This window comes from Alligator mississippiensis, chromosome 4 (assembly GCF_030867095.1).
Source record: "Alligator mississippiensis isolate rAllMis1 chromosome 4, rAllMis1, whole genome shotgun sequence".
NCBI lineage: Eukaryota > Metazoa > Chordata > Crocodylia > Alligatoridae > Alligator > Alligator mississippiensis.
This window is the reverse complement of record NC_081827.1, coordinates 94121706-94139303: the sequence shown is the minus strand read 5'-3', so window position 1 is coordinate 94139303 and position 17598 is coordinate 94121706. Positions and strand designations below refer to the sequence as shown.

The 17598-nt window shown below is 45.0% G+C and overlaps 1 long non-coding RNA gene across 1 annotated transcript in view; it reads left to right on the top strand.

Moving 5' to 3' along the window:
- The window catches only part of LOC132250117 (uncharacterized), a 33299-nt gene extending 15992 nt beyond the window's left edge, over positions 1-17307 (top strand). The window contains exon 3 of the long non-coding RNA XR_009461683.1: positions 15200-17307. This is a non-coding gene — a long non-coding RNA (uncharacterized LOC132250117). The remainder of the gene's footprint in view (positions 1-15199) is intronic.
- Positions 17308-17598: the final 291 nt, after the last annotated feature.

The window sequence follows — 17598 nt, the reverse complement described above, 5'->3', positions numbered from 1 at the left end:
AGGGCCCTTCCTATTTGCTGCTGATCTCCCCTAACGAGTTTGTAGGCAGCCAACAAATCCCCCCTCAGCCTCCGCTTGCTGAGGCTGAACAGGTTCAGGTCCCTCAGCCTCTCCTCATAGGGCCTGCCCTGTTGCCCTCCAACCAAGTGGGTGGCCCTCCTCTGAACCCTCTCAAGGCAGGCCACATTCTTCTTAAAGTGCGGTGCCCAGAACTGGATGCAGTACTCCAATTGAGGCCAGACCAATGTCATGTAGAGGGAGAGTATCACCTCTCTGGACTGGCTTGAGATGTATCTTTGGATGCACGACAAGGTGTGGTTGGCCTTGCTGGCTGCGGTCTGGCATTGGAGGCTCAATAATGACTCCAAAATCCCTTTCTGCCTCTGTGCTCTCAAGGGGAAAGCTCCCCAGCTTGTATGTATGCTGTGGATTCCTTCTCCCCAGGTGCAGCACCCTGCATTTACCTACATTGAAGCCCATCCTATTACCATCTGCCCACTTCTGTAGTCTGTCTAAGTCTAATTGCAGCCTCTCTCTCCCTTTGAGCGTGCCTACCTCTCCCCACAACTTGGTGTCATCAGCAAATTTGGACAATGTGTTTTCCGCCCCCTCGTCCAAGTCACTAATGAAGATGTTGAACAGTGTAGGCCCCAGGACCGAGCCCTGGGGGACCCCACTGTTCACATCCTGGCAGGTTGAGTATGACCCGTCCACCACATCTTACACAACACCCCTTTACCTCTCATAATATGCTTCTTTTTTTTCCCCACGCAATATGTCACTGTTGGCTCATATTCATTTGTGATGTACTATAACCCTTGCATCCTTTTTTGCAGAAATTCTACCTAGCCAGTCATTCCCCATTTTGTATTTGTACATCTGTATATTCCTACCTAGATTCAGTGCTTTGCACTTGTCCCTATTGACTTGTATTTATTGCAGACTGTTTTTTCAATTTGTCAAGATCATTTTAAATTCTAAGCCTGTTCTCCAATGTGCTTGCAGCCTCTCCCAGGTTAGCATTATCTGCACATTTAATAAGTGTACTCTCTACACCATCATCCAAGTCATTAATGAAAATATTGACTAGTGCTGGACCCTGCAAAATCCTGCAGAGCTCCAGTTGACACATCCTTCCAGTGTGACACTGAGCCATTGATAGCTAGGCACTCCACTTGTGGTAGTTTCCTCTAAACTATATTTCCCTAGCTTATTTATGAGAATGTTATATGAGGCAGTGTCAAAGCATTGCTAAAGTCAAGGTATATCACATCTACTGCCTGTTACTCTGTCATACAGGGAAATTAGGTTGGTTTGACATAACCTAATCTTGACAAATCTATGTTGGCTGTTACATAGCCATTTCTTGTGTTCTGGGTTCCTACAAATAGATTGGCCGATTATTTTGATCCCTCCCGAGTTTGGGCAACTGAGGATCCAGGGTGGCTCCAGTATGATTCAGACATCCCTTACTGACCAACCTGTCCCCAACTTCCTACAGGAGATCACAGTGCAGCACAGATTCTTGACAATACAGTCTGCTGTATCACACCCTGCAGGCCTAGGCCACAACAGCACTTGTGACAGGGCTTTGGAACAATATCCTATAGCAGTTATCTTCAGTTCCTGCAATCAGGGATGACGTCTTCCAGGCAACTCCAGGGCTTTTGAAATCCTTATTGCATTCTGGCCCTTTTGCCTATAGTAAAGGATATCAAAGAGTGTTTGAGCACAATTGGAAATTTACAGGCAGCCAGCTACTCTTAACTATACATCTGAGGTAGATCATGGTTTTTTGTTAGTTCTGGCAAGTGTAGGGAATAAATCAGGGGTGGGGAATTATTTCGGCTGGAGGGCCACTTAATGAGTTTTGGTGACTTATGGAGGGCTGCAATGGTAGCCTCATCCCTTGACAGATGCCCCATCATCTTGGGACCAGAAGTCCTGCCCCCTAACCCCTTACCTTTTCCACCTGAAGTCTCTCTCCTTGCCCCTGGAAGTATTCCTTTGGGGGAGGGAGAACTGCCATCTTGGAACCAGAAAAAAACTAAATCATATACTAAAAGTCAAACAACTAGTATAATGTATTTTAATTTTATTTAAAAAAATATTTTTGTTTTGATTTATGGGTGTTTGTATAGTGTAGATAGAGGTGATTGCATAAGCACTCAAAAACGTCATACTCCTATAAATTGTATGTGAGGGTATATGGAGGCATGTGTGGGGTGTGTGTATGGTGCTGTGTAGGGTGTGTTAATTTTGTGAGGGGGTATGGCTGTGTGTGGGGGTAGGGTATGTTGGGGGGCATGGGGGGTATAAAAGTAGGAGGGTGTGGGCAGGGTGTTGGTGTGTGGGGTTTGTGGGGTATGAAGGAAGGTGGGGTGTGTGAGGAGCCCCCCACACCTCCCCATGGCACACAGCCCCCACTGGTGTCAGCATCAGCCCCTTGGGATGCTCATGGTCCATGCAGGTGCTGCCACCCAGGTGCAGCATGTGGCTCCAACCAGTTTTGGGAGCTGTGCACATGGAGGCAAGGAGTGGAGCCAAGCCATCCCACCTCTATTGCATGGGGCTCACATGCAGCTCCTGGGACTCTGCACATAGCAACAAGGAGCAGAACCAGGTTTGCCTGCCTCTATTGCATGTGGCTCAAATGCAGCTCCTAGGATTTGTGCACCACCAAGGGGAAGCCCTGTGTGATGAAGCCAGATACCTCTTCACTCCCCGCCACCATGTGCCAGTCATGGGATTCTGCTGGAAAGCAGGGGGCAGAGCTCCCTGCCACTTCCAGTGGAGTCCCTGGAATTGCACATGTCAGCAGGGAGCAGGGAAGGCAGCTGACTCCATCACATGGGGATTCCCCCCAGTGGCATGCAAATCCCAGGGGCTGCATGTAAGCCCCACACAATAGAGGCAAGCCAGCCTGGCTCCACTCCTTGCCGCCATGTGCAGCTCCTGGAACTGGCTGGAAATGCACGGCACTGGGTGGCTGCACCTGTGCGGGCCACAAGCACCACCAGGGCCCACCGTCTGCTGCTGCTGCCACCACTGGTGGGGGCTATGCACTAGGGCTGTGCAAAGCTTTGGTCGCTGATTCAATTTGGCAGAGATTCAGCCTGATTCGGTGACCAAATCTCTAAATCCGAATTGAATCAGGAGACCCTTTAATCTCTCCGAATTGAATCAGAACCTTCTGAATTGATTCAGAGACATTCAGAAAGATTCAATGATTTGGACATAGACACAGCTTTAAATGTTTTTTCTACATATCTCAAGGTACCAGGTGGCTCGTGAACACTGTGATGGTGGGGTGGATGGAGTGTCCCACAGGAGCATGGGAGGTGGTCCCCAGCATGCACAGCAGCAGACCTGGAAGTGGACCAGAATCACTTCCAGTCCACTTCTGTGTTCACCGCAGAGCACACGAGCCCCTCCTCCTCCCCCCCCCCCGCCATGCTCCTGTGGGATGCTCCTTGCGCCCCAGCATCACAGCATTCACGAGCCATGCCTGGTACCTTGAGGTATGTAGAAAAAACATTTGAAGTTGTGTCTGTGGCCGAATCACTGGTTCTCCGAATCAGCATCAAATCTTCAGATTTGGATTTAGCCGAATTGAATCGGGACAGTGATCCCAATCAACGAATCAAATCACTGTCCCCGAGTCAGGCCAAATCCAAATCTGAATCAAATATGGCCCATTTTGCACACCCCTACTATGCACCATGGGGGGGGCATGTCGGGGAGTCCCCACACTGCCCCACCCTCCCTCATATACACATGCTCACACCCTGCCCACCCAAGCTCCGCACTCCTGTCATCCCCACCAGTCCCAGGCCCACAATCCGTGCTCCCACCTAACTGCAGCTTCCCTACCTGCTGCCCAGAACAAATGCTGTAGCAGGGTCAAGAAAAGAAGCCACTGGAGGCCAGGTACACTGAGCAGCTCCAGCAGCTGCTCCATTTAGCAGCTGCAGCAGTGGCACCAGTGGCCCCACGCAGAAGCTGTGCATGCTGGCCGGAGCTAGAGTCCTCCCGCACATGCGGGTGGGAGCAAAGCAAGAGGGATGGGTGGGGTATAATTAATTGGCAGGTGTTCACGGGTTGGATGAAATCACCTCGGAGACTGGATCTGGCCCATGGGTCATATTTTGCCTGCCCCTGGAATAAGTCATTCTCCAGAAATGTGTTTTTATGCTGGTGTATCCAATGGTTATGTGATAATTGATATGACAGCTAAAACTTTTTGCTTTTGGAAGGTTCAGATTCATTTCTATGGAAGGATGGGTATAGGTGTCCTGTCTACAGGGACCCATTCTGGGCATAATACACTGGCTGGGTGACCACTGTATCCACAGAATCAACTACTTGTCCCTCAAAAACATACATTAGTTCAGTATAGGCATTATATATGTGTAATTATCAGGACAAGACTAAAGTATTAAGTCTATTGGAAGTCTGCATAAGACAACATTGAAGGTAATAGTCCCTAAATAGCTCCTATATGTTACTGGCATTTCTTTCATTTTTATGGTCCATATTCTGCTTTTGCTTATAGTGCTTGCCACATTTCCCATTTAGATAATTTTCCTGACATAAATATTTTGTTGTTTTATTTTTTATTCTATCTCCCTACAGCAGCCTTACTAAGTATATAAGAATCCCATTTCAAGTATGCCAATTAGTTTTACCAAAAGTAGTTCCAAGGGAACTGATTATTTTTAGCCTGTGAGTATGAAAAGGATTGTTTATCTATGCTTTTTCCAGTATGACATGGGGGAGATGATTAAAAGTCAAAATAATATGGGATATTTATTATTTTGCCCATCTGTTTGTTACATTATTTGTGTCTCAGTGCTACATTTAAAATATTCTGTATTAATTAAATCAAATGATTGTCCGCTATGTTGTCCAAACTTGATGCCTAGAACCTGCTGCTTGATCCTGTTTCAGTTTTCAATAAAGGAAGAGGAGAAAATGAAAAAGTATTTGAACTGGTACAGACATAATAAGGAGAAAAACATTTGGTGACATATTTTATCTGTGTAATTCCCTCCTACCAAAAAAACCTATAAAAATAAAGTTTCATTATTGTTTTCACATAGCTACACACAGCAAAATGCTCAATGAGGCTCTTTGAGAAACAAAATGATAGCACTGTATATATGATATCTGATTTATAGTTTAAAATGGTGTTATTCTGATGAAACATGTTTGAGACAGGTCTCACTAATCTCACTTGTTTTCAATAGGATTGTATTTGAAACAAAACAACAGTAATTTAAGATGTGTAGTGTTTAGGTTTAGGGAATAATTTAAAATTCTTATATTACTCCCAAACTTGTAAACTGATTAAATGCCCCAGTCTGAAATCATTTTTTCTGCTGTCTGGGAGCTGTTTCCCCAGCCACTTTCTCTGCCTCATATTTGACTTATATTGGCTCATTTCAGAGCTGTGTCCAGCAGCCTAGAACAGAAAGCATGTCATCTCATTGCATAAGCCCAAATGCCAGAGGCACACTCTAACTTGGGAGGGCAGAGGGGAATCTAGCATGAAGGCAGAGTGGTCTAATAGAGAAAGTTAAAGGACTGGGAGCTTGTAGAGTCTGGGGTTCTATTATAAGTTGAGCTACTGATTCACTGTGTGACCTGGGGCAAGTCACCCGCTCTCTTAGTGCTGCTGTCAGCCCAGTTGTTAAATTGGGTAAAAGCAGCACTTCTGTGAAAAGCAAATACTTCATCTAAGTTGAATTTTCTCGGGTAAATAAATTTTTAAAAAACATAACTTGCCTGAGGGTCATTATTAGGTTTGGTAAAGTTGTATCAGCCCTTTTTCGGTTTCCACGTGTTGTCTTAGGAACTCCGAGCAAAGTAACCCAGCTCCTAGTGAAACTTTTTTCACTACTCAAAAGAGATGTCCTATAGGCACAGCTTCATGTCAGAATGATTTAGGCAGAATATAAATTGTATTAGTTTCAGCAAAAAGATGCATAGCTCTTGATTTAGAAATATTGCGTATTTGACATTCTTGCTTTCTCAGATCACTTTCCTCTTCATATCATTAAGGTGAAAGCAAATGCAGGACTGTGTATCTTTTAAGTATGCATTAGGTCCTTAAGCTCTGTGGTGCTAAAGAGGAGGTAACGTTTTATTTATTTTCAAATTCAGATTTCAGATCTTAATTTTTGTAAATTTGCTATATTCCAAGGTCTGGCTCTAAATCTGATATGTTTTTAAAAAGAGCTTTGTGTTTTCAATTTTTCTCACATGTATAAGCAATCAGAAACTGGTTCAAATCTGTAACACAACAGAAGTTCAGTACATATAAACTGCTTTCAAAGTGGCAGAAACTGGTTTAAGATAAACTTAGATGGATGTAGTATTAGACATAACTGATTTAGGTTAAATCGGTTTATTGAACTTCTGTCCCAGGTCCCCTCTAGATTCAAGTCAACTCACAGTCCCCTAGAATCCCAGGATGATTTTGCACCTCCCCTACAACTCCCCCCTCCCCCCTGCACTTGCAGGGTGGGCGGGCTAGCTTTAGTCCAAGCTGCCTGCTCCAGCTGAGCAGGGAGGCATGATCTAGAGCCCTCAGGCTTCTGGTCTGAGCCACTGCAGACATGCAGCTCCACTTCCGGAATCCAAAGTGAAGTCTGTTCACTTACTTATCAGTTAAATCTATGCAGCTTGGACTAACCTGTGAAGATTAAATCAAATCAGCCTGAGTTTTTATTAACTGTCTGTACTTAGCCTATAAAAGCAGTGAAGTCCATCCCCACTTCAGCTGGAAATCTGAAGGTTACATTTCCAGAAGAAAAGGGGGATGTATCAGTGCTTCAGTCAATCAGTGATTTCATAGATTTCATAGACATTAGGGCTGGAAGTGACCTCCTAAGATCATCAGGTCCAGCCCCCTGCCCAAGGGGCAGGAAATCAGTGCAGTACTCCAGCTGTGGCCTCACCAAGGCCGAGTACAGTGGAAGGATGACATCCTGGGTCTTGCTCAAGCTGCACTGGTAGATGCAAGCCAGAGTTTTGTTCACTTTGCCAGCTGCGGTATTGCACTGGTGACTCATATTCATCTTGTAGTCAATCATGACCCCCAAGTCTCTTTTGGTCATGGTGCTAGTAAGTGTAGTATTGCTGAGCCTATAAGTGTGATGAGGGTTTTTTTCCCCCAAGGTGGAGCACCTTGCATTTCTCCATATTGAATGCCATCAGGTTTTTATCTGCCCACCTTACAAACCTATTGAGGTCAACCTGGATCACCAGCCTATCCTCACGTGTGCATACTCTTCCTCAAAGTTTGGTGTTGTCAGTGAACTTGGCCAGTCCACTTTTGACACCAGTTCCCAGATCATTTATGAAGACATTAAAGAGTAGGGCTGTGCAAAGCTTTGGGTGCTGATTTGGTTCGGAGGAGATTTGGCCCGATTCAGCAGCTGAATCTCTGAATCTGAATCAAATCATGAGATCAATTAAAAGGTCCAAATTGATTTGAAGCTCTCTGAATTGATTCAGAAAAGATTTAGACAGCTTCGGAGATTTGGGCAGTCCCCACTCACTGCCACAGGGAGCTGGACCCAGACTCTGCGCTGGTAAGTAAGGGGCAGAGGGGGGGGCTGGAAAAGGGGGAAGGGAACCTTGGGGGGACCCCTGCCAGGCTCTATCCCCTATCTGCTCCCCCAGCCCTCCTGAGCACCCTTGACCCCCACCTGCTGTCCGAGCTCCCCACATGGCCGCCCCACCTGGCCCCAGCTCCTGGCTCTTTAAAAAAAAAAAAGCCCCCAGTTCCCAGCTGCTGCAGTGGCCTCAGGGCTTCTGGGGGTTCATGGAAGAACCCCCCATGCAGCATGGAGCAGTGGGGGGCAGTGGGGATCACCTCACCACATGGCAGGAGCCGGTGAGTCAGGGTTTTGTTTTGTTTTTTTAAAGAACTGGGAGCTGGGCAGGTAAGACAGCTATGAGGGGGCTAGGAGAATGGGTGGAGATCAGGGGGCTTGTGGCAGAGCTCCCTAAACAGCGTAGGGCAGTAGGGGCAGCGGGGATGGCCCCCCCCCCCCGCCAGCAGCCAGTGAGTGGGGGCTTTTTTTTTTTTTAAGAGCCAGGAGCTGGGGTCAGGAGAGTGGGTGGGACAGGTAGGTCACCAATTAGGTCATACCCAGTAGCCAGTACCAGGTCAAGCAGCGCTTTACCTCTCATTGGCCCGTAGACTTCTTGAGTCAGGTAGAGGTCATCCACACATGATAGGAAGCTTTGAGACCACTCAGATTTTGCTGAGTGATCCTCCCACGAGATGTCTGGGTAACTGAAGTCACCCATGACAACCACGGTCCTGGAGCATGTGACCTAAGCCAGTTCCCGGGCAAACTCCCCAGGCTCTTGACTTTGGGTGAGAGGTTTGTAGTAGACTCCCACCATTGTGTCCCCTGTGCCGTGTTCCCCACGGATTTTAACCCAGAGGGTCTCCAGTCATCCACCCTAGTCACCAACATCAGCTTGCAGGGACGCATAGCTTTCCTTAACAAAGAGAGCTACACCCCTGCCCCTTTTATCTACTCGATCCCTCCTGTACAGGGTATAGCCATCTATACCCATGGTCCAGTCATGGGTGGAGTCCCACCAAGTCTCTGTTAGCCCTATGACATCATAATTATTTGCGTTAAGCAGGAGGATGAGTTCCTCCTGCTTATTCCCCGAGCTCCTGACATTTGTGTACAGGCAGGCAAGTGTCCCCTTGGGGGCTCTTGCCTTGCCCACCCCTTGGGGCAGGGGTGGGCTCCCTTAAGTGCCTTGGCCTGCTGGCTTTGCAAGGGTTGCTCAGTGGGCCAGCAGTGGTGGTAGTCCCCCCCGTCCCCCAGCGGGCTTAGTTTAAAGCCCGGTGGAGCAGGTCAGCCAGTCCGGCTGAGAAGAGCCTCCTCCCCAGGGGAGAGAGGTAGAGGCCATCTCTTCCCAGCAGCTCGCTGCCTCTCTCACCAAAGAGCAGGCTGTGGTCATGGAAGCCAAAGCCTTCCCGATGACACCAGTGCCGCAGTCTTTGGTTAACTACCTGGATCCTCCTCTCCCCCCTCATCCCATACCCTGAGACTGGGAGGATCAAAAAAAACACCACCTGTGCCCCCAAACCCTTTAACCCCGCTCCCAAATCCCTGTAGTGCCTCATGACCTGGCTGGGAGCTCTCTGAGCCATGTCATTGGTGCCCACATGAATAAGGAGCATGGGATAGTGGTCTGTGGGCTGGAGGAGCTTAGGGATCTTCTCCGCAGTGTCTCAGATGTGGGCCCCCGGGAAGCAACAGACTTCCCAGGCTAAGGGGTCGGGGCAGCAGATTATCCCCTTAGTCCCCCTCAGGATGGAGTCTCCCACAACAAACTCTTTACATTTTGTCTTGGGGAGAGCAGAGGTGGTAGCTGCAGTTGAGCTTGTGTTGCCTGAGGGAGCTGGCTACTCAGCAGGCTCTGCTGGGGCTGCAAGAGGTTCATACCTGTTGCTCAGCTCCGGCGGGGCAGGGGCCTTGGTGCGGCGGGCCTTAGGGCCTTTGACCACCTTGATCCATCCTCCTGACTGGACAGAATGGGTGGTGCCCAAGTCCTCCCTTGTCCTGGAGGGAGACTGTGGTCTATCCTCCAGCTCCCAGGGGAGAAAGGCTTGGCAGTAGGAGTCTATCTCCTGCTCGCAGTCCCTGATGGCACGCAGTCTCTGGACTGTGGCCTGGAGCTCCTCCAGCTGGTGTGCCAGAGACCCCAAAAGGGAGCAGACCTCACAAGGGGAAGTAGCCATGCTCCCAGGCCCCAGAGCCTGAAAAAGGGACAGGCAGCCCCTGCAGCCGAGAGCCAGGGACTCTGTCTGAGTGAAGCCTGGAACCATGGGCTCCATCTGGGTGGCCGTCTCTGAGGTGCTAGGGGAGCGCGCAGACCCCGAGGGGACCCTTGGGGTGTGGTGAGTGCCCATCCGCAGCATGCCACTGGTAGGCAGGCTGGGCCTGAGTCTGTCTATCCTAGGGGGCTCGCAGGCTGGGTCACTGTCACTCAGCTTCTCTTTGATTCTTAGGCCACTGATTAGATCATCCCCTTTGGCCAGTATCAGGTCCAGCAGTGCCTTGCCTCTTGGCAGCCCATTAACTTCTTGGGACAGGTGGAGCTCATCCACGCATGTAAGGAATCTTTGTGACCAAACGGATTTAGCTGAGTGATGTCATGTGACATCATCCCAAGTGATGTCAGTCAATCAAAGGTAACTCATAATTATGGGGACAGAAAACAGTTTACTTGGAGGTATCTTTTTTTTCATTAAGCTACTTTTTAAAACCTTTATTCTTTTATAAGGGGTTCACAGTGAAAAAGAAGAAATGTTATATACCTAGTTACTAAAATGCCTTTCCTTCCACTCTTCAAGCAGTTTATTGTATGTATTGTGATTTCAATCATGTTATCCATGTTCAGTCCACACATATGAAAGTTATCATTATGTTACAAAGATTTCTTGAATTTACAATATATATATTCACTACATGAACTAGCTTGGTTTTTACAAAAGAACATGTCATACAAGTATTTGACAAAGTTCATCTTTGCCGGAGAGGGAGCTCTCTCAAGGCCCAGTTCAACACTGTGGAACAAACTCCCGCAGGATCTAAGGACCATCACAGACCTCACCACCCGCTGCTCAAACTCCGAGGTGAAATTCTTTGATGTTCCATTCTCCAGCATAAACACAGAGACGCATACACATTTTAAAAACAAAATAACACAAAACCCAGCCCCCTGCCAAAACAGAACAGTCCACTGAACACGCTTTGCTGCTTCCCCTTGAGAAAGGATTAGAGAGAGAATGAACCACACATGACAGATGTTAATCATATCATTTATAGCGCGGCTGAAAGGTGCTCTGATATGCTGATAAAAAGTGATGTGCAATACAATATATTTGGTTTGCTGTTTGCAGTGTATGATAATGCCATTATTAGATATTTAATATGATGCATAGTAAAACAAAAAGGGTATATCCATTCAGGAAGACTTAAGGATGAACAAAGTAATACAAAATCTACTATGTACTGCATTATGCAACAGCTGAAGAATAGACTTGGGTAGTGTACCATATTTTCCATTTCTAATTTCTGTGATTCTGTAATAGGATATATGCTTGCATGTCTATTTGACAGCAGCTGCTCATTATGTAATAAGCAGAAGGCTTTGTTTCTTATAATACACTGATTTGTGCAGTGCATATTTTGCTCACATTTCCCATTATATTAATGGTGTTTTCTTGGTCTTTTTTTAAACAAAAACAAACAACAAAGAATCATTCCCACCCTTTCACACAAAACCATTTGGAGACTGCCAGAACCTCTTTCAAAATCTGCAACATACAGAGGAGTTTTGTTAACAGAATAGTCGCTGACAGCTCACCAGAAATAATATCCATTATACAGGCCAAATTCTGATTGGGGATTTCCATACACTTAAGTGAAAAATATCATTTATATATATCAGAGGCTGTAGTTTGAGTTAGCACTCTATATGATCCACTCACTATGACTTATTACAGTTCCAGTTGGCAATGTAGCATTTTTTAAATTGAGATAATATTAAAGGATTATTTATTATATGGAATTAGAGGGTAATATAGTTTAAATAGATTTTTTAAATGTTACTTATAATAAACCATTGATGTGATGTACTCATTTCTGCAGATTATTATTCAGTTGAATAGTGAGTTTTTGAAATCTAATATTCAAATGTAGTATTTTATTTAAAGTATGTTTGCACTTGAATATTAAATAAAGTATTATACTTTCCTTCATTTAATACCTACTAATATGCAGTAATTGAAAATGATTTAAAAAATCATTTCTAGAAGGATATTGAACAGATTCTGCTTAAGCAAGAGAACTATGGGATTAAATTAATCTTTGGGGTAAATCCATATAGTTCATTAGGATTACATCAAATTACACCAGTGAATTTTGTCCACTACATCTTATCTTCCTTTAAATATGGAGCAAGAAGATGTGAACAAAGCATTAATTTTGTTCTATTCACATTTTCTCTGATAGAGAATGACATCCTGGAGAGTCATAAGGTCTGTAAGTGAATGGTTGTCAGTAAAATTTCTTTAAAAAAAAAGCTGTATGACACAAGTCAATTTTTAACTTCATGTGGCATATAGAAATTTTATAAAATATTCAAGATCCTATTCTCCAATCATTCCAACATGAAAGACATAAGTCTAGATCCACTTTATGCTGTGAATGATAACCCAGGAGCAATTTCTCTCTTATTACAGTTTTGCAGAGTCTCTGCAATACAGTTTTAGCACTTAGGCTTGCCACTTTTGAAGGTGCAGTCCTAAATGTAAAAAGAGTTGATTAAACAAAAAAAAAAAAAAGACTTTTTTGGTTCCCCTGTAATTCTTTATAGTAAGAAATGGTGATGATGAAATTGGGAGAAAAAAAAAAAGAAAGCAGAGAGTAAGGAATTATTTTACAATGCTTACTGCATCTTGTTACAAACATACACATGCACATATATGTATTAGGGGTGTGCAAAAATGAGCCATATTCAATTTGGATTTGGATTCCACCCAAATAGGGAACAGTGATTCGATTAGTTGATTCAGATCACTGTCCCGATTGGATTCAGTCGAATCTGAATCTGAAGATTCAATGCTGATTTAGAGAATCAGCAATTCGGCCATAGACATAGCTTTAAATGTTTTTTCTACATACCTCAAGGTACCAGGCATGGCTCATGAATGCTGTGATGGTGGGGCAGATGGAGTGTCTCACAGGAGCATGCGGGGGGGGGAGCCCCCCGCATGCTCGGCGGTGAACCTGAAAGTGGACTAGTTCCGGTGCACTTCCAGGTCCGCTGTCTTAGTATATATAAGTAAGACATTTAGCTTTAAGGGGACTGGAAGATTCCTAGCTTTGGTAAAGACATTCAGAACTTTTCACATCTTGATCTTCAATCAAGTGCAATCAAAATCAGTAGGGGCAAATAACTTTTATCATCTAATGGCTGCTTGGTGTTTGATGTGAAATAAGTTGGTATTTGCTATGACCAAGAAGGATATGCCAGAGTTCATTTTTATAAAAGGACTTCCATATTATATTTTGTTAAACATATCTAATCCTGCCTAAGACTGTTTTATTGAATGACAAATCATAATTTCTCCAAGAAAGGTGTATAGCACTTCTTTGAAGAAGGATTTTGAAGAATTAATCAAGATGGCAGTCTAGGATCAGTTATTCTAATTATCTCTCAGTTGCTGGCCTATTTCTGTGCAACAATGTCCTTTCAGTACAGGGGCACCTAGGGTAAGACAACCATAATATGTCAGGAGGGAATGCTGGAGCATCTCATGGAAGCACATGAAAAGAGAATGTTTGCCTCTGTTTAAGAGGACACTAACCATAATGACACAGCCATGCACAGTAAAAAGAGGGCACAGGTTACTGTGCATGGCCTGACATGCTAACAAACCTTTGACAGAAGAGGTAATATCACACTATGAGAAGGAACAGTTCAGAGTGTGTGGGGGTTTTTTTTAAACCCTGTAATTCTGAAGGGCTTTAAGAGTAAAATGCCTGTTGTTAAGTCATTCTTTTTTTAACCTGTGTTCCTTGCTTTCTTGACACACTGGGGAAGTCTCAGACACTTATTTCCAGATCTAGAGTGCCTGGGTAGTAGTATCTTATGTCCCAATAGGACACAGAGGGTACATCTGGACAAGCATGCCCATGTGTTTACCCAGGGGCAAATAGCACTGGCAGTTTTGCTGCTGCTACTTGTCCCCAGGGAACACGGACGGATGAGTGCTCTGGCTTGCAGCACGTTGCCCTGGGTGGACTAGGGGAAGCTGAGGGGAGCACCTGGGCTGGCCCCAGCTGTCTTACCTGGGCTCCAGTGGTGGCGATCCAGCATGCAGAGCCTGGCCAGCAGCCTGAGCATGGCTCTGGCTGGCCAGGCTCCAGTTTCAGGTGGTGCATGCTGCAGCTACATGTGCCACTCAGCTTTTTTCAGGCATGGGTTTTTTAGACACCAGGATCTCCTGGTGTAAAAAAAATCCACTATGCTGCAAATTAGCAGCATGGTGAATGCCTGTATGTGCAGCATGTGCAGTTTGTGACACCACAAACGGGTCTGCAACATTGCATACTGCACATACACACTCATCTGGACACATCCAGATAGGCTAGTATGAGCCTGGGAATGTGCCATTCATGCATTCCCATGGAGTAATTTTCTACCCCAGATGCATATTTTGTGCAGTATCTTAAAGTTAGTTAATTCTAAAAAAAATTATTTTTAGGACACTGTCACTGGCACCACAGTGCACAATATCCCCAAAGAACAGCCAGCTTGCATGAATTGTTTGCTCTCTGTGGATGAAAAACTGCCCAGGGTAACATGTTAACCCAGGCGTGAATGTGTTTTTCCATATGGGGTAACAACTTACCCCAAGCCCATGATAATGCAACTTGTTACCCCAATGCAATTTCTGTATGAGTGACAGGCCTAGACCTGTTTGGCCACTTTGGGTGGATGTGTCTGAAAGGTAAGCATTCATTCATGTCCACTTCAGGTATGCATGGTAACTACTGGATAGCCATCCTCCACTCTGCTTTTGCAGAAGATATGGTAATCCTTTTTGCTAACCACTTTGTTTGCAGACTGCAAGGTCATTAAAACACCCTGCCCTTTGTCCTCCCCCCCCCCCCAAAAAAAAACCACCTTTGTCACACCCAAATCCACCTCTGCTCTCTTTTCTCATGGCAAAACTCTGCCTCACCTGCCCCTTTCATAACATACTAGCTAGTTTGCCCTGCCTTTGTTAGAAGTAAGGACAAGGAGCAAAGGGACAGCAGAGAAGAAATAGAACAACATCATACTGCAATACAGTGTACACTATGGAGTCCCATTCAACAGCATGGACTTGACATCCCCTATGCCCCTTTAACCTGCTCTCAATAAGCATGTGTGGTTTCCAAACAGCATCCACCCACATTTGGCTTGCCTGCAAAGGGTGGATGCTGGTCTCTGGCTACTGTGCCCAGAAGAAGAGAGTGCTACCTGCGCTACCATAGGGCAAGGTGGAATTGCTTCTGTGACAGCATAGATGGACAGGTTTGTCTTTGATTGTTACTTATATGCATTCAGCAGTAATCCATTTTTTCTTTTTTTTTTTCTGCAGTCCAGGATGAGAAGGCAGCACATATTCAGTGCTGAAGCCTGTCTTGCACAAGTAACTGGGGATGACAGCGACACATCCACTGATGAAATCTTATCCCAAGGCAGTGAGGATGCTGACTTTGTTCCAGACATGGGAGACTGTTCCGCACAAGAAGACCATGTGTCTATGGAAGTTTCATCCAGCTCAGATAAGGAGAAGTTGGTGCCACAAGCAGAAGTGATGCCAAACTTCCAGTGGGAAAGGAAAAAGGACCAGTACAGAGCTGCTGTGGAAGACCTAGGAGAGGTACAGCAGGACATTGGGCAGAACCACTGCCATCACCCCAGAAAATATTGCAGATGATGACACCTTTAGAGGAAGAAAAGGCAGCGTGTGGGGGGAAAAAATCCATAGCTAATACATCATTGGAGAACAGCCAAGGATATAGTCCATGAAAGTGCTGGGCCAACAAGAGAAAATAATAAAGACACAGTGGTGGAAACGTTCCACCTGTTTCTCTCACAAGATATCCTGACTGTTATCATAAGAGGAACAAACAGAAAGGCAGAAAGAAGATTCAGGGAGTGGAATGATAGCCATCCTGAAAATAGAAAGGAGTGGAAAAAGCTGGCTGAAACAGAGCTGACAGCCTACATTGCTCTCCTACTGCTGAGTGATCTATACCACGGTGGTTGCGAGACACTGGAGGAGTTGTGGGAACAACACACTGGGCATCCTTGCTTCTGTGCCACCATGAGCTTAAAATGATTCTGTCAAATCACTAACTACCTGAGATTTGACAACAAACTGACACATGAGGAAAGGAGAGCTGTGGACAAGCTTGCTGCCTTCAGCAATATGTGGATACAATTTGTGGAGCAGCTCAGGGAATGGTATATTCCAGGAATACACCTGATGGTTGGTGAGCAGCTCACTGCATTCAGGGGTCGCTGTCCCTTAAGACAGTATATGTCCAGCAAGCCTGCCTAATATGGCTTGAAAATTTGGTGGTGCTGTAATACAGCAACATCATTCTCCCTGTCTGGAGACCTCTATCTGGGCAAGCAACCAGAAGCTCCATGCCAAGGTAATCTTGGTACCCTGGCCGTTGAGAAACCGGGTCATCTTTGGTAGAAGACGGGGAAGGAATATTGTGGGTGACAATTGCTTCACAAGTACTGACCTGGCAGAAAGACTGCTACAGCAGAATTTGACCTAGGTGGCTGTGATTTGGAAAAACAAGGCCGATTTCCCAAATGAAATGCAAGCAAATCAAAGAAGAGAAACTTTTTCATCCATTTTTGCTTTTAATGGTGAATTCACCATAGTTTCCTATGTTCCAAAAAAATCCGAAGTTGTGCTGTTGCTGTCAACTGTGCACCATGACCTGTCAGCAGGTAGAGAGCAAAGAAAGCCAGACATCATCCATGACTACAATAAAACCAAGGGTGGGGTGGATAACCTTGACTTTAGTTCATATGACCACCTGCAGATGGAATATCAGCACTATATCTATCTATCTATAGTGTCACTATCAATGACATTATATTTCAATATGCTGGAAATGGCTGCCATTGCCAGCCTCATCATTTGGCTAGGCCACAACGCAAACTAGAAACAAAGATCATATTTAAGAAGGTGGTGCTTTTTTTTGAAGAACAGTTGATTGACAGACTAATAAAACGAAGAATGGTGGATACACATAATCTGTCTAAGTCTGTCAAGTCTGGTATGACCTCCCTAAATTACAAATTGCTCCAACACACCCCAGTAGAACCTTCTGTAAGCATGAGTGGACGTTGTACTTTTTGTCCAAGGACAGACGACTGCAAAACCTGGAAACTATGCAAAGATTGTAAGCAATTTGCTTGTGTGCACCACAGTACATCACTGCTGCTTTGTAAGGAATGCAATATTTAGTTAAAACACTTAGGAAATGTTTTGGGCAGTAATTGCTAGTTTGAAAACAGTGTGAACTGCAGACTTAGCAAATTGTTCATTCACTTTTTGAAACTAAAAAAAGTTTAAATTTTATTCATAGTTCTAGTTAAATAATATTTTGAGTTCAAATCATCATAAATACTCTTTCAAACAATCTGTATGCTTAATAAATAGTTTTTGGTACATTCATACTGCTGTCACTGGTTCCATTTTGTTTATGTGCATGGGGTAACAAGTTACCCCATGAAACCAACAATGTCGAATTGCAGGGTAACAAGTTACCATGAGAACAACAATGGCTATGGTTTCATGAGAATTTATGAGGGTTAATCTAGAACCAGAAACATGGATTAGACTGGCCAAGCTTAGAAGTATCTGGAGCCCAGTGATTTGACTCAGGAAATTTGGGGGTTGGGGCTAGAGGGGGAGAGGTCTGCCCCAGAATTCAAGATTATAAAGCCCCATTGGGCATGGCCATC